Source organism: Artemia sp. Qi Xiang Cuo, chromosome 13 (assembly GCF_049724085.1).
Source record: "Artemia sp. Qi Xiang Cuo chromosome 13, ASM4972408v1, whole genome shotgun sequence".
In the NCBI taxonomy this organism is placed as follows: domain Eukaryota; kingdom Metazoa; phylum Arthropoda; class Branchiopoda; order Anostraca; family Artemiidae; genus Artemia; species Artemia sp. Qi Xiang Cuo.
The window spans coordinates 49,061,996-49,078,680 of NC_142806.1; the positions used below are offsets into that span (position 1 = coordinate 49,061,996).

Genomic DNA, 16,685 nt, shown 5'->3' on the forward strand with positions numbered 1-16,685 from the left:
TTTCTTAAGATACTACCCTAACCTTAACAGTACTAACGATGAAAATATATTGCTTTCTGATTTCAGTTTTTTCTAATTAAGAACGAAAATCCTTTTTTGGGAACAACTTATGTTTTTGTGGTGAACGTAATTTTTGTAATGAAACCCAAAAAGCGTTTAAAAAAAAAAATTCTTCCCTGGATTTGCCATAAATTTGCTGCTTACGCTGAATTATCAAGTAAGCAAATATATCGAAGAAAAGAAGACACCTGTAAGGGTATTTCAGTCCTTTACGTACACGTAAAGGAACCAACAGCCTCCCCAAAAAGAGAATTTTCTAAAATGGTGCACATTTCAACTGGACTCAGAAATAGTACACTTTATAAGCATGAATCGTGATTCAAAAACTCCAGTTTGCTACAGGACTGATTAAAAAAATAGAAAGTTAGCCCAACAAAGTTTTATCAAACAGTTCATAGTGTTAAACTGTAGTTAAGGAGCGACTCAGTTCAATTGTAACCGAAACTCAAACATGGAATTTTGATAACAATTGATAAGAATTGGGTTTTCATTCAGATTGCATATATATAAATTTCATTACTTTTAATATCTACCCACCAAAGGCTCCAAGCCTCAGAAAAAAGGGATTTTGAAAACAGGGAGCCCGATTTTCCAAAAAGGGAGGAACACCCCCCAAAAAGTCAATAAATCTTACTGTATCTTAGACGTTCATATTCAGTGCATAACATAGTTTTATTGTGGGGGTTCTGATCTCCTAGCTGCGAATACATAGAATTTGTGTTTTTGCCAGAAGACTGATGACGGATACGTTTCTATTTTTCGTTTTGTTGTTCTAGTGTCCTTTTTAAGAGACCGTAAACATTGGAGGGCAACTAAACCTCCTCCCATGACCTAATTTATCTCTTATTTTGCTTTCGAATGTTATGATTTAAGATCAATTTGACAAACAAATAAAAATCTTCTCCTTCAAATACCTAAAAACGTATAATACAGAAGTAGATTTAATGTTAAGACCTTCAAACGACGAAGTGACGATTTTACCTAGGGGGCATTCAGATCAGAGAGAGAAGACATTCTCATTGTGATGGTAAGTATTCAGTTTAGTTTATTAATATCGATAGCTTGTGTCTTATATTTCCCAAAATGTTTAAGATAGTACATTTTTATAAATAAAAAAAAGTTGGGCAAAATTCTACGGTACTGTTCTATTAGCTGTAAATCATCATGCAAGAAGTGAAGTTCGGTTACTCCTAATGAAATAAAACAAAATATCAACAAAATGTAATAGTTGAGAAACAAAATTCAGCTATATTTGCACAAGGGGGTGGGGGTAAAGCATAGCATATATTAAATACTTATCCTAACCTAGGTACCTTTTCCCCCTCTAAACCCCAAAAAACTAAAGTTTAAATATTGTAAACGCAGTTAGAAACCACTGTTTGCAATCCAATTCTCCGTTGAGAGAACCTGTTTGACTAGTTTCTTTTATCATCTATCTTGCGTGGCTTACAGCTAATAGAACAGTACCAATTCTAATTTAGCTACTTATGGCTATCTTGGAAAGGGGTTCGGTTAGGACAATGAGACTTTCAAGGATGGGTCCTCATGCTAAAGTATGGGTGCTTATGAACTATCTGGAACACACGCGAAAAATGAAGTTTGGTTGATGCTAATGAAGTAAAACAAAATAGGATAAAAATATAATAGTATAAATTTCGGCTTTATATTTGCACATTTGGGAGGATGGGGGGGGGGGGTAAAGCATAGAATATATTAAATGCCTAACCTAACCAAACCTAGGTACCTTTTTTCCCCCTAAACCCCAAAAAACAATAGTTTAAATATTGTAAACCCAATGGCAAACCCGCTTTACAATCCATTTCTCTATTGAAAAAAAAATCGTTTCGAAAGAAACCCGCATCTTCCGTTTATAATATAGCGCATGTGCTCCAGATAGTGCATAAGTATCCAAGTATGTCCCGGGAAGGTATTTTGAAGTACCTACCTCCACTCCTTCTCCCTCTAGAGGGTCCTTAAATTTGCCTACATGACAGGTCTATACTTATTGAAACTTTGACAAAACAACATTTTAGCTTAATTTTCAGTTATCAGTTTCTTTTTCTCAAGGTTTAGGTCCAAAAATATAATTCCTGTTATTTGAGTAGAATTTTAAGCCATATCAATGTTTTTTTTCTTTAAAATTTAGGAAATGTATTTACATATCTTTAAAACCTTATAAATAGGGATTGAGCAAACTTGTGAAGCTGAAATCAATTTTGTTGTACTTCATCTAAGCAGAAGATCTATTTTACAAGGTTTCATTTTTATAACACACAGATTTTATGAGGCGGCGAACAAGAGATTTGATGAGATCTGATGAGTAAGTCAAAGGTATTCAGAAAAGACAGGATTCGTGGCATATTTATTGCAACCGTTCACCTCTGGAGGTAGAAAAAAGGGGAAGTCTTTCTTTTATTTGTGCCTCGATTTGATGTCATCTTCATTTCAGGTCCGTGTGTCAATTTTTTCCTGACTGGAAGATGTTTCTTACTCAAGTGTCTTCTGTCTGCCTGCTACTACGCCATTGATTTACTGATTTCCACCATGAAAAAATGCAGCCGTTAAGAGGTGTCATATTATCTGGGAAATTTTTGTTGTAATTTTCTGTTCTTGTAAAATAAATGAGATTTTTTTGGTATCTATTCATGCTTCAGAAAGAAGAAAGAGAAACTGAATCCTGAGAATTAGATATTAGACTGTAGACCTAGGAAATTGAACAACGGTAGTGATGGAAATCCAATAAAAGAACGGGAAATCCAGCAAACAAGATGGAAATCCAATAAGGATCTTAAAATCCAACATGTTGTTTTGTCAACAAATTAAAAATTCAATTAGGGTATGAGAATTCAACATATTTATTTCTCAACAAATCAGAAATTATATAATGGCCATGGAATTCCAAAATGGTCTCCAATATTCCATTTCAGCTGTAGAAATTCAAATTTTGTTGGTGATAAACATTACAAAAAATTTTTGTTGAATCTGAAACGATTTTTTTTGCAGTGTGGGGCGATTTTGGGCTAGCAAAACATTAAAAGCTATTGGCTATTGGCTAGCTATTGGGCTAGCAAAACATTAAAAAGTGATGTTTAATGGCACTCATTTTTAAGGCATATCCTGGGAAGGCATATTTTAAACCTATTACTCATATCTACGTGCTTTTTATCAATTTTACCATCCAAAAGCGGCAGAGCGGTAGCGCTAAAAACGGCACTTTTGGTACCCCTTCTTAAGTGGAAGAGTTTGAAAGCATAAAACTGTACCATTGCAATAATTATGGTCCAAAACCCTTAACTGGAGACTTATAAGATCCCCTCACATATACTCCATATCCAGACCCCCTTAGTAAGTTTCATAAATCCACTAGTCATATTAAAAGCAAACGATTATTGCGAAAGCAAATTAACTAAAACTAAAAAGCTTTCAACAAAACTTCTACCAAAAATTAAGCTTGATTGATCAACAGTTTTGAATTGAACCACCAAACTTCACCCTGTGATGAAGCCTGTGTGCTATTTATAAAGGTGGTAATTGAGGGGAAGGGACGTCCATGCCCCCTAGTTTTTGCTCTTGCTCAGGCTTTGAAACCACCTTTTTTTGGTCATTTCATTGGAAAAGGCACTTGTTTCATTTAACAAAGTTGGGGAAACAACCGATAGTGCACTTTGTGGGAATGTGCTGTCAAGTAAAATTTATAAAAAGCGATTAAGTAAAAATATAAGCTTTTAAATGATCCCTTAAACAGCTTTCTTTTATTACAGAAGGCTTCTAGTTTCTGCTAGTCAGTAGGTGATTTATAAAGCCCTGTCTTCATTATGGCTGTTTCAAGCGAAGTCGGCCGAGTAAAAACAGCCTTTTGCTCATCGAAAAACAAACGTTCCTGAAAAACATGTATTGTTTTGTGAAGTATGGATAATGAACTTTATGTAATAGACTAAAATTTTTCTTCGCTGTTAAGTTTGTTCGCAGTATTTTTTTAGAGCTGTCTTATCTCCCCTAGATCGGTGATAATTAGAAATTATATCAAAAATAATTTTTCAACTGAAACTAAGAAGTGGAATCAAAACATAAAACGAGCGTACATTATTCCATATAAATAAAAAAGATCATGGCAGCGTTGTTGTTGCATTAAAGTTTAGTCAAAAACGAACAAAGATTAATTTAAAAAAACAAAGTTTTTCCGAGGGCAGCAAAGAGCGAAATTGAAACTTAAAACGGAAAAAAATTATTACTTCACAGGCTATGTCATATATATTAATATAAGTAGTACAAATAAACCAACTAATTATGTTTCCCTGTGCTTTGATGATTATAGAAAATTAGCGCTTTACTGAAAATACAAAACAATATATGAGTTTTAGTACAGTAAAAGCAGACAAATTAAGGAGACTTTATGGAATAAAAATATTATCAATCCCTTTTAGAATCAATCCCTTTTAAAAAAAAGCAACAATCTATATTAGGGTTGTTGCTTTATTTTTGTTACGTTTAATTTTGTATCGCTTCTGCACAATGGCTAAGTTCAATGACTGGCTCTCGTTTTGGTTCTAAAAAGGACATGTCATGATTAGTTTATACACAAGCTCGAATTAAGGCCATATTGATGTGTATTAGGACTGTAGACTAGCTTTAGAATTTGTATCATAGCTCGAAATTCACTCTTGTATAGAGAGAAATAATCGGATTACCTATAGATAGGAATAATCGGAGTTCATATTATGTCTTATTTGATCTACATTTCAAGCGATACTAAAGCATATTTCTTACAATTTAAGACTGTATATTACCCACTATTTGTATTATAGCTGGTGAGAACAAAATGTTGCTTGATAAATCAATCCAATATTTCTGTATGCGGTTCAATTACTTCGCGGTTATTAAAAATATTTCGTTTTACGTTTATATTTTTAAGATAATGTTAATTGTATACTGAAAGTTACTAATGTCACAACTGGTGTAAGACTTTGAAAAGCTTTATAGATTCGTTCAGTGTAGTCAGGCAACACACTCGCTTTTGACTCTTAAATCAATAATCCTGTTTTTTATACTTGACTTTTGTGTTTTCAGTAAAGGGCTAGTTTTTTATAATCATAAAAGCATAGGGAAACATAATTAGTTGGTTTATTTGTACTAATTATATTAATGTATATTACATAGGCTGTGAAATAATAATTGTTGTCCGTTTTAAGTTTCAACTTCGCTCTTTGCTTCCCTCGGAAAAACTGTGTTTTTTTTAAAAATTAATACAGATAAAGAAAGCCAAATATCACGAATGACAAGGCAATTTTCTTGATTTTAGCGTCATACTTGTATTTAAATAGTAAATAATTAAAATTACAAGAAATTAGTTTAAAGAGTTTGCACCAACAGTAATTTATATCCAACTGTTCTCTACTAATACTAAGTCTTCTTATTTTTGGTCATATTCCCCACCCAGATAGAAAAACCGCTGTTCTAAGTTTCCATCTTTTCTGGTTTTAAAAATTATGCCTTAAATCTTGACTCTGATTGGTCAGTCAAGAAATTTACGTTTGAAAGTTGAATAATGTTCAACTGCGAACAATGGCAAACGTAAGTGGCGCTGTAGTCGTGCGTAATTTTGATTTTATCGAAAAGTGTGACTATAATGTGGCACGGGCATAAGTCCCCGCTCCCAGAAGTTACACTTGCGGTTCGATATTTGAAGTGCCTCTTTTTACTACTTGATTGAATCTGACGAAATACCAAGGATTGCATGGGATTAGATCAGCTTTAGATCCGTCATAGAAACGACTACCACAAAGGAAAAATAAAGAAACAGCGGGAAAATTACGTCGTTTCCATCTAAGATGCTTAGAGAGTAACCGGAAATTACTTTCTCTGAAGTGAGCTTCCTCTGATGAAAGGATAAAGACTGCGTTTCGTTATACTTTGTTTATTTATTTAAAAGATAGGAATGTTGTGTTTTACTGACGGGAGTTTCGGCAGGATATACAGTTAGATTATATTTCCTATGCACTCCGAAAAAACAACATTTTTCGCTTTATTCAAAGACGTCGCTTTAGCGCTATATAAGTGAAGAGTCTTCGATGTATTATTATTTTTTACTATTCCCAGCTACTTTGTAAGGAGGGGTGGTTGTAAAAACTTCAAAGGGGCTCGTTTGATTTGAAATTCAAAGTTTAGCACCCTTTTAACGAGAAAATTGATTGAAGGGCATCCAGGACCCTCCCTTGCCCTTTTGTTCTACACTGCTCCCCAGAACACTCGTCCAAATTCCTGAGATGGTTATTTTATTCAAACAGCCGAAGATCCAATAAACATTGGGATGACAGGAACCCTCAGCCCCTTAGGCAAGCGGCCGTAAAAATGCCAATTACCAATTGTTTACATATAGGTATTGTCATGGAAAAAGGGGGGGGGGGCTTGTTTGACATTGGGTGATTATTTGACAAATTACTATCAGGCATCGTTCTTATGGCAAGAAGATTAAGCATTTTGTTGTGAGTGGCGGGGGGGGGAGGCTTAAAGCCGTACTTGGAGCTGGAAGTCCTTGGGCCAATTTAAACTTAGTGTACAAAAGAATGTTACAGAGCAAGTGTGGCTTCTTGGCCCAAAATTGGCCAAAGAGCTTTTTCCATATGGGCTTGAAACTTATATCTTCAACTCCTTGACTCCAATTAGTTAAAAAAAAGTTATTCCGAGGGAAGTAAAGAGCGAAGTTGAAACTTAAAACAAACAAAAATTATTACTTCACAGCCTATCTAATATATATCAATAAAACTAATGTAAATAAATCAACTGGTGGTAATTCCCTATGTTTGCAGAATTACAGAAAACTAGCGCTTTACTGAAAACGCAAAAGCCAAGTATAAGAACAAGAATATTGATTTAGGAGTCAAAAGTAAATACGTAGCCTCACAACAACAAACTAATCTGTAACGCTTTTCATAGTCTTACAGGAGCTGTGACATCAGTAACTTTCAGTATACAATTACAATTATCTTAAGAACTTAGCCATAAAAATAATAAGTTTACAGTCTTTAAACAGCATAAAAAATAATGGATTGATTTATCAGGTAACATCTTGGTCTCACCTTCTATTACTCAGAATGAAGAACATATTAACCGTAATATGAATTCAGGAAATCCAGTTATTTCTCTCTATAAAACGGGGATTTTCAGTTGTGATACAAGTTCTAAAGCGAGTTTGTAGTCCTAATAAGATTCCTTCACTTCGAACTCGTCCACAAAATAATCATGAAATGTCCTTTTCAGATTCAAAACGACAGTAAATCATTGAACTGAGCTCATTGTGCAGAAGTAATGCCAAATTAAACGAAAAAATAAATAAAACAACAATCTAAAAATGCTTTACTTTTAAACTGTTTAAAATTTCTTAAAGGTTTAACTTTTACCGTAACAGAACTCCTATATTGTTTTGTGTTTTCAGTAAAGCGCTAGTTTTCTGCAATCCTACAAACATAGGGAAATATCACCAGTTGATTTATTTGCATTAGTTTTATTGATATATGTTAGATAGGCTGTGAAGTTATAATTTTTGTTCGTTTAAGTTTCAACTTCGCTCTTTACTTCCCTGGGAATAACTTTGTTTTTCTTAAATTAATCTATGGTCGTTTTTGATAAAAATTTGATTTAGAAACAATACTGCTATGACCTTTTCTGTTCATTAGTCGAAAAAAACTTTTTCCACAAAATAAGTCTTTAAAAAAAAGTAAAGAACTCCATTAAACCAAAAATGAACAACATAAAATCAAACAATCTACCAACCATACAACTACCACAAATCAGTATCAATAAATATATAAAAGCCAAAACGAACAGAAATTGAAATAAATAACAGTGTCAAACTCAAAACAAGCAGAAATTAATATGAGTAGGGTTCTAAGCCCCATGCTTACCAAAAGCCCGAATATAATTTGTATTTTACTGAAAAAAATCAAATGAATTTACTGAAAAAAATGTGCATTATCAGTTTAATATACATATGCTGATATTTGTTCCTTAAAATCTTAACTAATTTTTGATTTTTTAAAGTTATAAAAGTGAAAACGTTTAAAAGAATTTTTTTCAGTAAATTAAAAATTATATTCTGGCTTTTAGAAAGCATGGGGAACCCTACTCATATTAATTTTTGCTCGTTGTGAGTTTGACTCTGTTATTTGTTTTAAGTTTTGTTTATTTTGGATTTCATTTATTTATTGATACTGATTTGTGGAATTTGTATGCTTGGTAGAGTATTTGCTTCTAGTTTTGTTAATTTTTTGATTTAATGGAGCTCTTTTCTTTTTTTGAAAAACTCATTTTGTGGATTTTTTTTTTAAATTAATTTCTATTCTTTTTATATTGACATAGTCTTTTTCAGAGAGAAAGACTGAGCCTCTTCTATAGTTAAACAACCACACCTTCCATAAGAACCTTAAATACCCCCTGGGAATAACTTAAAACCCTTGCCCTTAATCTCTGGGGCTTGTTTCAACCCCAGAAGCTTTGTTATATTATATTTAGAAAATTTTGAATATAATTGTTATCGCAAAATTTCTATTAGATGCATTTCAGGACAGTACGACGTGTGTGGGGGGAGGGGGTTATCTACCCTCCAATCACTTTGACTCTTAAAAAGAGCACTTGAGTGTCTGATTACCAATCCAATGAGCCCCCTCCAAAGTATGTAGGACCACGCTTTCTATAAAAACCTTATATGTCCCCAGGGCACAACTTACAACCCTTGCCCTGAGGGCTTGGGGGATTTCTTATCCTCAAAAACATAATTTACCTTCCTGATACGCTGAACAAAAGGGCCATGTCAAAATTTTGATTGAAAGAGTTTGGGGAAATGATGGGCAGGGGGGGGGGGGCTTTTGGCCTCTAATAGCCTTCGACTAATAAAAAAGGCACTAGTCCTCTCAATTTCCAACCCAATTTTTGCCCTTTTTGAAGCTTCTAAGACAAAACTTTCTATAAGAACCTTATATGCCCCAAGGTCATAACGGACCCTTGTCCTGAGGGCTTTGGGGGGGGGGGAGTTTTCATACGCAAATACATAATTTCCAGACCTTACAACTATCTTGAGCAAAATAGGCATATCAAAACGTTGATCGGAAATGTTTGGGAAAATGAGGGGCAAGAGGCGGGGGTGACTCTCCCTCCGATTACTTTCGACTATTAAAAAGGATAATAGCCCTATCAATTTCCAATCCTATGACCCCTTTTTGAAGTTTTTACGACAACACTTTCTATAAGAACATTATATGCCCTCTTGGCATAACTTAAAATCTTAGCCCTGAGGGCTGTGGGGGGTTGTTATACTCAAAAACATAATTTCCGGACCCTTTAACTACGATTAACAAAACGGCTATGTCAAAATATTAATCGAAAGTGTTTGGGGAAATGATGGGCGTAGGGGGGGGGGGGCAATTTCCCTTCGATCCGATCGCTTTTTACTATTAACAAGGGTACTAGCCATCTCAAGTCCACAATAGTCCTCTCAATTTCCAATCTAATGACCCCTTTTTGAAGTTTCTACGACAACACATTCTATAAAAACCTTATATGCCCCCAGTGCATAACTTACAACCTTAACCCTGAGATCTGTGGGGGGCCGTGGGTGTCATACTCAAAAATATAATATCCGGAACCTTCAACTACGTTCAACAAAATGGCTATATCAAAATGTTAGATGGAAGTGTTTGGGGAAATGATGACCGTGGGGGGGGGGGGGCATTCGCCCTCCAATAGCTTTTGCTATTAATAAGGACACCAGCCATCTCAATTCCCAATTGAAAGAGCCCATTTTGAAGTTTCTACGAGAACACTTTCCCTAAAGAGCCTATATACCCCCAGGGCATAACTGACAGCCTCTACCCAAGGGGGCTGTGGGGGTTTATCATCCTCAAGGCATAATTTCTGAACCTTTGAGCTACGTTGAACAAAATGGTTATCTCAAAATTTTGATTGAAAGTGTTCGGGAAAATGGTGGGCGTGAGAGGGGGTTAGTTGCCCTCCAATCACTTTCAACTATTAAAAAGGGCACTAGCCCTTTCAATTTCTAATTAAATGAGCTCTTTTTGAAGTTCATACGACAATACTTTCTATAAGAACCATATATGCCCCCAAGGCATAGCTTACAACCCTTGCCCTGATGGTTGTGGAGGGGGTTGGGGAGTTGTAATCCTTAAAGACCTAATTTCTTTAACTCTCAACTACGTTGAAAAAATGACTATCTAAAATTTTTGATTTCATGTGTTTGGGGAAATGATGGGTCTGAGAGGGGGTTAGTTGCCCGCTAATCACTTTCTACTATTAAAAAAGGCACTAGCCCTTTCAATTTCCAATAAAATGATCCCTTTTTGAAGTTTCTACTGCAACACTTTCTATCAAAACCTAATATACCCCAAGGGTATAACTTACAACCCTTGCCCTGAGGGGTGTGGGGGGTTATAATCCTCATAGATCTAATTTCCAAAACTTTCAACAACGTTGATAAAAATGGGTATCTCAAAATTTTGATTGCATGTGTTTGGGAAAACGATTGGCGTGAGAGGGAATTAGCTACCCTCCAATCCCTTTCGACTATTAAAAAGAGCACTAGCCCTTTCAATTTCCAATTGAATGAGCCCTTTTCAAAGTTTCTACGACAACACTTTTTATAAAAAACCTTATATGCCCTAAGGGCATAACTTGCAACCCTGGCCCCGAGGGGTGGGGGGATTTTTCAACCTCAAAGACGTAATTTCCTCAACTTTCAACTACGTTGAACAAAATGACTAATTGTTTTTGAAAATGTTGGGCGTGAGAGGAGAGATAGCTGCCCTCCAATCACTTTCGACTATTAAGTAGAGCTCTAGCCCTTTCAATTTCCAATCAAATGAGCCCTTTTTGAAGTTTCTACGACAACGCTTTCTATAAAACCTAATATGCCCCAGGGCATAACTTACAACCCTTGCCCTGAGAGCTCTGAGGGGGTAACCATGCTCAAAGACCTATTTTCCAAAACTTTCAATTGCATTGAAAAAATGGATATCTCAAAATTTTGATTGTAGGTGTTTGGGGAAATGGTGGGCGTGAGAGGGGGGTTAGTGGCCATCCAATCACTTTCAACTATTAAAAAGGGCACTAGCTACTTCAATTTCCAATTGAATGAACCCTTTTAGAAGTTTTTACGACAACGCTCTCTATAGAAACCTTATATGCCCCAATGGCATAATTTACAACCCTAACCCTCAGGGAGGGGGGGGGGGTTGTCATCCTCAATGACCTAATTTCGAAAACTGAAAACTACGTTGAACAAAATGGCTATATAAAAATTTTGATTCGATGTGTTTTGGGAAATGGTGGGCGTGATAGGGGGTTTAGTTTCCCTCCAATCACTTACGACTATTAAAAAGGGCACTAACCCTTTGAATTTCCAATTGAATGAGCCCTTTTTCAAGTTTCTACGACAAAGCTTTTAAAAAGAATCTTATGTACTCCCAGGGCATAACTTATAACCTTTGCCCTGAAGACTGTGAGGGGAGTGTCCTGCTCAATCAATCAATCAATTTATTAATACTAAAAGAAAACAATTACAAAACTTTTTGAACTTTCTATGACTACACTTTTAATAAAAACCTTATATGCTCCCCAGGGCACAAATTACAACCCTTGCCCTGAGGACTGTGGGGGAAGTGTCCTCCTCAAAGACACAGTTACTAAATTTTTCAACTACATTAAACAAAATGGCTATCTCAAAATTTTGATTGGATGTGTTTGGTGAAATGGTGGACGTGGAAGGAGAGTTAGGGGCCGTCCAATCACTTTCTACTATTAAAAAGGGCACTAGCCCTTTCAATTTCCAATAAAATTATCCCCTTTTGAAGTTTCTACCGCAACGCTTTCTATAAAAACCTTAGATACCCCCTTGTGTATAACTTACAACCCTTCCCCTGAGGGGTGTGGGGGGCTATAATCCCCAAAGATCTAATTTCCAAAACTTTCCACAACGTTGATAAAAATGTGTATCTCAAAATTTTGATTGCATGTGTTTGGGAAAATGATTGGCGTGAGAGGGGTTTGGATGCCCTCCAATCACTTTCGACTATTAAAAAGGGCACTAGCCCTTTCAATATCCAATCAAATGATCCCTTTTTGAAGTTTCTACGACAAGGCTTTCTATAAGAACCTTGTATACCTCAAGAGCATAACTTACAACCCTTGCCCTGAGGGGTGTGGGGGAAGTGTCCTCCTCAAAGACACAATTACTAGATTTTTCAACTACATTAAGCAAAATGGCTATCTCAAAATTTTGATTGGATGTGTTTGGTGAAATGGTGGACGTGGAAGGGGAGTTAGGTGCCTTCCAATCACTTTCGACTATTAAAAAGGGCACAAGCCCTTTCAATTTTCAAACGAATGAGCCATTTTTGAAGTTTCTAAGACAACACTTTCTATAAGAACCTTATATGCCCCCACGGCACAGCTTACAACCCTTGCCATGAGGGTTGTGGGGAGGGGGGTTGCCATCCTTAAAGACCTAATTTCTTTAACTCTCAATTAGGTTGGAAAAAATGGCTATCTTGAAATTTTGATTTGATATGTTTGGGGAAATGAAGGGTGTTAGAGGGGGGTTAGTTGCCCTCAAATAACATTCTATTATTAAAAAGGGCACTACCCTTTCAATTTCCAATGGAATGAGCTCTTTTTGAAGTTTCTACGACAAGGCTTTCTATAAAAACCTTATATACCTCAAGGGCATAACTTATAACCCTTGCCCTGAGGAATGGGGGGGGTTATAATCCTCAAAGACCAAATTTCCAAAACTTTCAACTGCGTTGAACAAGGTGGATATATCAAAATTTTGATTGCATATGTTTGGGAAAATGATGGGTGTGAGATGGGGGTTATTTGCCCTCCAACCACTTTCAACTATTAAAATGGGCACTAGCCATTTAAATATCCAATTAACTGAACCTTATTTGAAGTTTTTGCGACAACGCTTCCTATAGAAACCTTATATGCCCCAAGGACATAATTTACAACCCTAGCCCTGAGGGCTGTGGGGTTTTTCATCCCCAGTGACCTAATTTCCAAGACTTTCAACTACGTTGAACAAAATGGCTATCTCAAGATTTTGATTGGATGTGTTTTGGGAAATGGCAGGCGTGAGAGGGGGGCTTGTTGTCATCCAATCACTTTCGACAATTCAAAAAGCCACTAGCCCTTTGAATTTCTAATTCAATGAGCCCTTTTTGAACTTTATACGACCAAGCTTTCAATAAAAACCTTATATGCCCCCCAGGGCATAAATTACAACCCTTGCCCTGAGGAATGTGGGGGGAATGTCCTCCTCAAAGACACAATTTCTAAATTTTTAAACTACGTTGAACAAAATGGCTATCTCAAAATTTTGAAATGGTTGGCGTGGAAGGGGAGTTAGGTGCCTTCCAATCACTTTCGACTATTAAAAGGAGGACAAGCCCTTCCAATTTGGAATCGAATGAGCCCTTTTTCAAGTTTCTACGACAAGTTTTTCGATACAAAGTGCCCTTGTCTAAGACCAACCAAAAACAAAAAAAATGAATTGTGCCAGCATCGTTCTTTACTAAGGCAGCACTATTGCGCTGCCTATGATACAGAATAATTTCTGTTCGTTTGAAGTTTTAATGTTGGTTCTTAGTTTCAATTGAAAACTTTTTTTTTTATATAATTTCTTATCACGTCCAATCTAGGGGAGATAAGACATCTCTACCCGTATTAAGGAGCTGAACTAACTAGCCGTACGAAAACTGAAGGAAAAAAATAGGTTTAGAGTGAAAAACAAAAATCTAAACACAGTGTCGCTTCTTTTTGTAAAAAAAAAAAAATTAAAATAAAGAAATAGATTTTTAATTCTTTGTTAAAAAAATTAAATTTAGTCACACTTATGAAAGTAGCTCCAGATTAGTAGCTTCGACACAAAAGGTTCACTGAGCGGACTTGTCTGTATTTCGACACACTTGCGGAACATTTTGCTAGCTCAAAAGAAATGTGCCTTTAGGATTGGGGATTTATTTGACCTGTCCCTAAATAAATCGCCACTCATTACTCAGAAATGAGTGGAAATTTCCGAAAAAAAGATCATTTCTTGTGTAGGTACGATACATTTTATTACAAACTACGTTTGTTTCCAGTTCAAAAATTTTAGGAAGAATTACCTGAATTCTCCTACAGAACTGTTTTCATTCATCTTTCTTCCTCTTTGGATGCACAATCTTACGTATGGAGAGAATATTACCGTGGAATTGTCAAATAAATAATTTGAATAAGTAGGTATAACAATAAGTAATCTTTCTATACAACTTTGAGTGGTTCCAGAACCACATGCCTACACTTCTCCAATCACTTAGTGGCAAGGGGTTGGGGTCAGGGCGTAATTTGCTATGAGGCAGAGGGGGCAACCTCCCCTCCCACAACTCAGTTTTCCTCCAGACCTCAATTTGCCCCCCACCTCCCAGCTGTAATTTATTTTTCCTAAAATGTTGTCAAAACTAAGATAAGCCTACATAATTCAAGCATCCACTGAAAAAGGTCAGTTTTCTTTAATATATCTTTACCTATTTTATTACTATACCGCTAGTTTTTCCGTTTTCTCTGCCATTTTCGCTTGATTTGGGAAAACTGGCTCCAACTTTGACCCCCCCTTCCTCCAACAGAATTTTGACAAAATTACGTCATTCGTTGGGGTCATTCGTCATTCGTTGGGGCATATGTCGTTGCAAACCAAGAACCGGATGACCTCTATTCCCTTTTGACTCAAAATACTTGATCAAATACCTTCCTGAGACAAGCTTTAAAAAAATGAGTGTATCATATTTACAAAACAGTAAGATAATCTGGAAATTATCGTATTGAAGGGAGAAAACAATCATAGACAGCACAATAGCGCTGCCTAAGTATAGAACGATGTTGGCACAATGTATTATTTCATTTTATTTTTCTACTTTAGACCAGGGCACTTCGTACCGAAGGAGTTGTCGTAGAAACTTGGAAAAGAGCTCATTCGATTGGAAATTGGAATGGCTAGTGTCCTTTTTAATAGTTGAAAGTGATTGGAAGGCAACTAATACCCCTTCCACGCCCACCATTTCCCCAAACACATCCAATCAAAATTTTGAGATAACGATTTTGTTCAACGTAGCTGATTTCCAGATAGAAATTATGTTTTTCAGGAGGATACTCCCCCCACAGCCCTCAGGACAAAGGTTCTAAGGTATGCCCTGGGGTTATTTAAGGTTTTTATAGAAATCTTTGTCGTAGAAACTTAAAAAAAGGGTACATTCGATTGGAAATTCAAAGGGGTAGTGCCCTTTTTAATAGTCGAAAGTGATTGGAAGGTAACTAACCCCCCTCTCGGGCCCACCTTTTCCCCAAAAACATCCAATCAAAATTTTGAGATAGCCATTTTGTTTTAAGTAGTTGAGAGTTCTTTGATTTTAGATTCTATTAGATTATATCCTAATTTTTATCTCTTTTCTTCATTTAATTTTTGTTTTCAGTTATAGTTATGTTTCCTTATAAATCCCCTATCTCATAAATGTCCTTGTGTTGTTCCAGTATTCCTGGAAATTAGGTCCTTGAGTATGACAACCCCCCCCAGAGCCCTCAGGGCAAGGGCTGTAAGTTATGCCCTGGGGGGCATATATGGTTTTTATAGAAAGCATTGTCGTAAAAACTTCAAAAAGGGCTTATTCGATTGGAAATTGAAATGGCAGGTGCCCTTTTTAATACTCGAAAGTGATTAGAAGCCATATAACACCCCTTCCACGTCCACCATTTCCCTAAACACATCCAATCAAAATTTTGGGACAACCATTTTGTTCAACGCATTTAAAAGTTCTTCGATTTTATATTGTATTAGATTCTATCCTCATTTTTTTATCTCTATTCTTCATTTAATTTTTTTCAGTTATATGTTATGTTTCCTTCTAAATATCCTATTTCATAAATGTCCTTGTCTTGTTCCAGGTTTTTTTTTTTTTTTTTTTTTTTTTTTTTTTTATGTTCTTCTATATGTATGTGCTTTATTGCATGTGCTTTTTTATATCCTTTATAAAAGTTTTTATTTTATTTTGTTGCCCTATAGAAACTCAGCTTCTTGGGCATGTAAAAACCTTACGTTTCGTAATTGTTTTCTTTTAGTATTAATAAATTGATTGATTGATTGGTTGAGCAGGACACTCCCCTCACAGTCTTCAGGGCAAAGGTTATAAGTTATGCCCTGTGAGCATATAAGATGATTTTTAAAAGTTTTGTCGTAGAAACTTGAAAAAGGGCTCATTCGATTGGAAATTGAAACGGCTAGTGCCCTTATTAATAGTTGAAAATGATTGGAGGGCAAATAACCCCTTTTTAGCCCACCATTGCCCCAAGCACATACAATCAGAATTTTGAGATCTGTTAAATGTTTTCACTTTTCTATCTTTAAGAAATTAAAAATCAATTAAGATTTTAAGGAATAAATATCAGCATATGTATATTAAACTGACAATGCAGATTTTTCTTCCGTAAATTCATTTGAATTTTTTTTCAGCAAAGTACAAATTATATTCTGGCTTTTAGAAAGCTTGGGGATTAGAACCCTACTCATAGTAATTTCTGCTCGTTTTGAG

The 16,685-nt window shown here is 35.7% G+C and overlaps 1 protein-coding gene across 1 annotated transcript in view; it reads right to left on the bottom strand.

Moving 5' to 3' along the window:
• LOC148945365 (uncharacterized) overlaps nucleotides 1–16,685 on the bottom strand; it is a 130,753-nt gene that overhangs the window by 19,788 nt on the left and 94,280 nt on the right. The gene's annotated exons all lie outside the window — the stretch shown is intronic.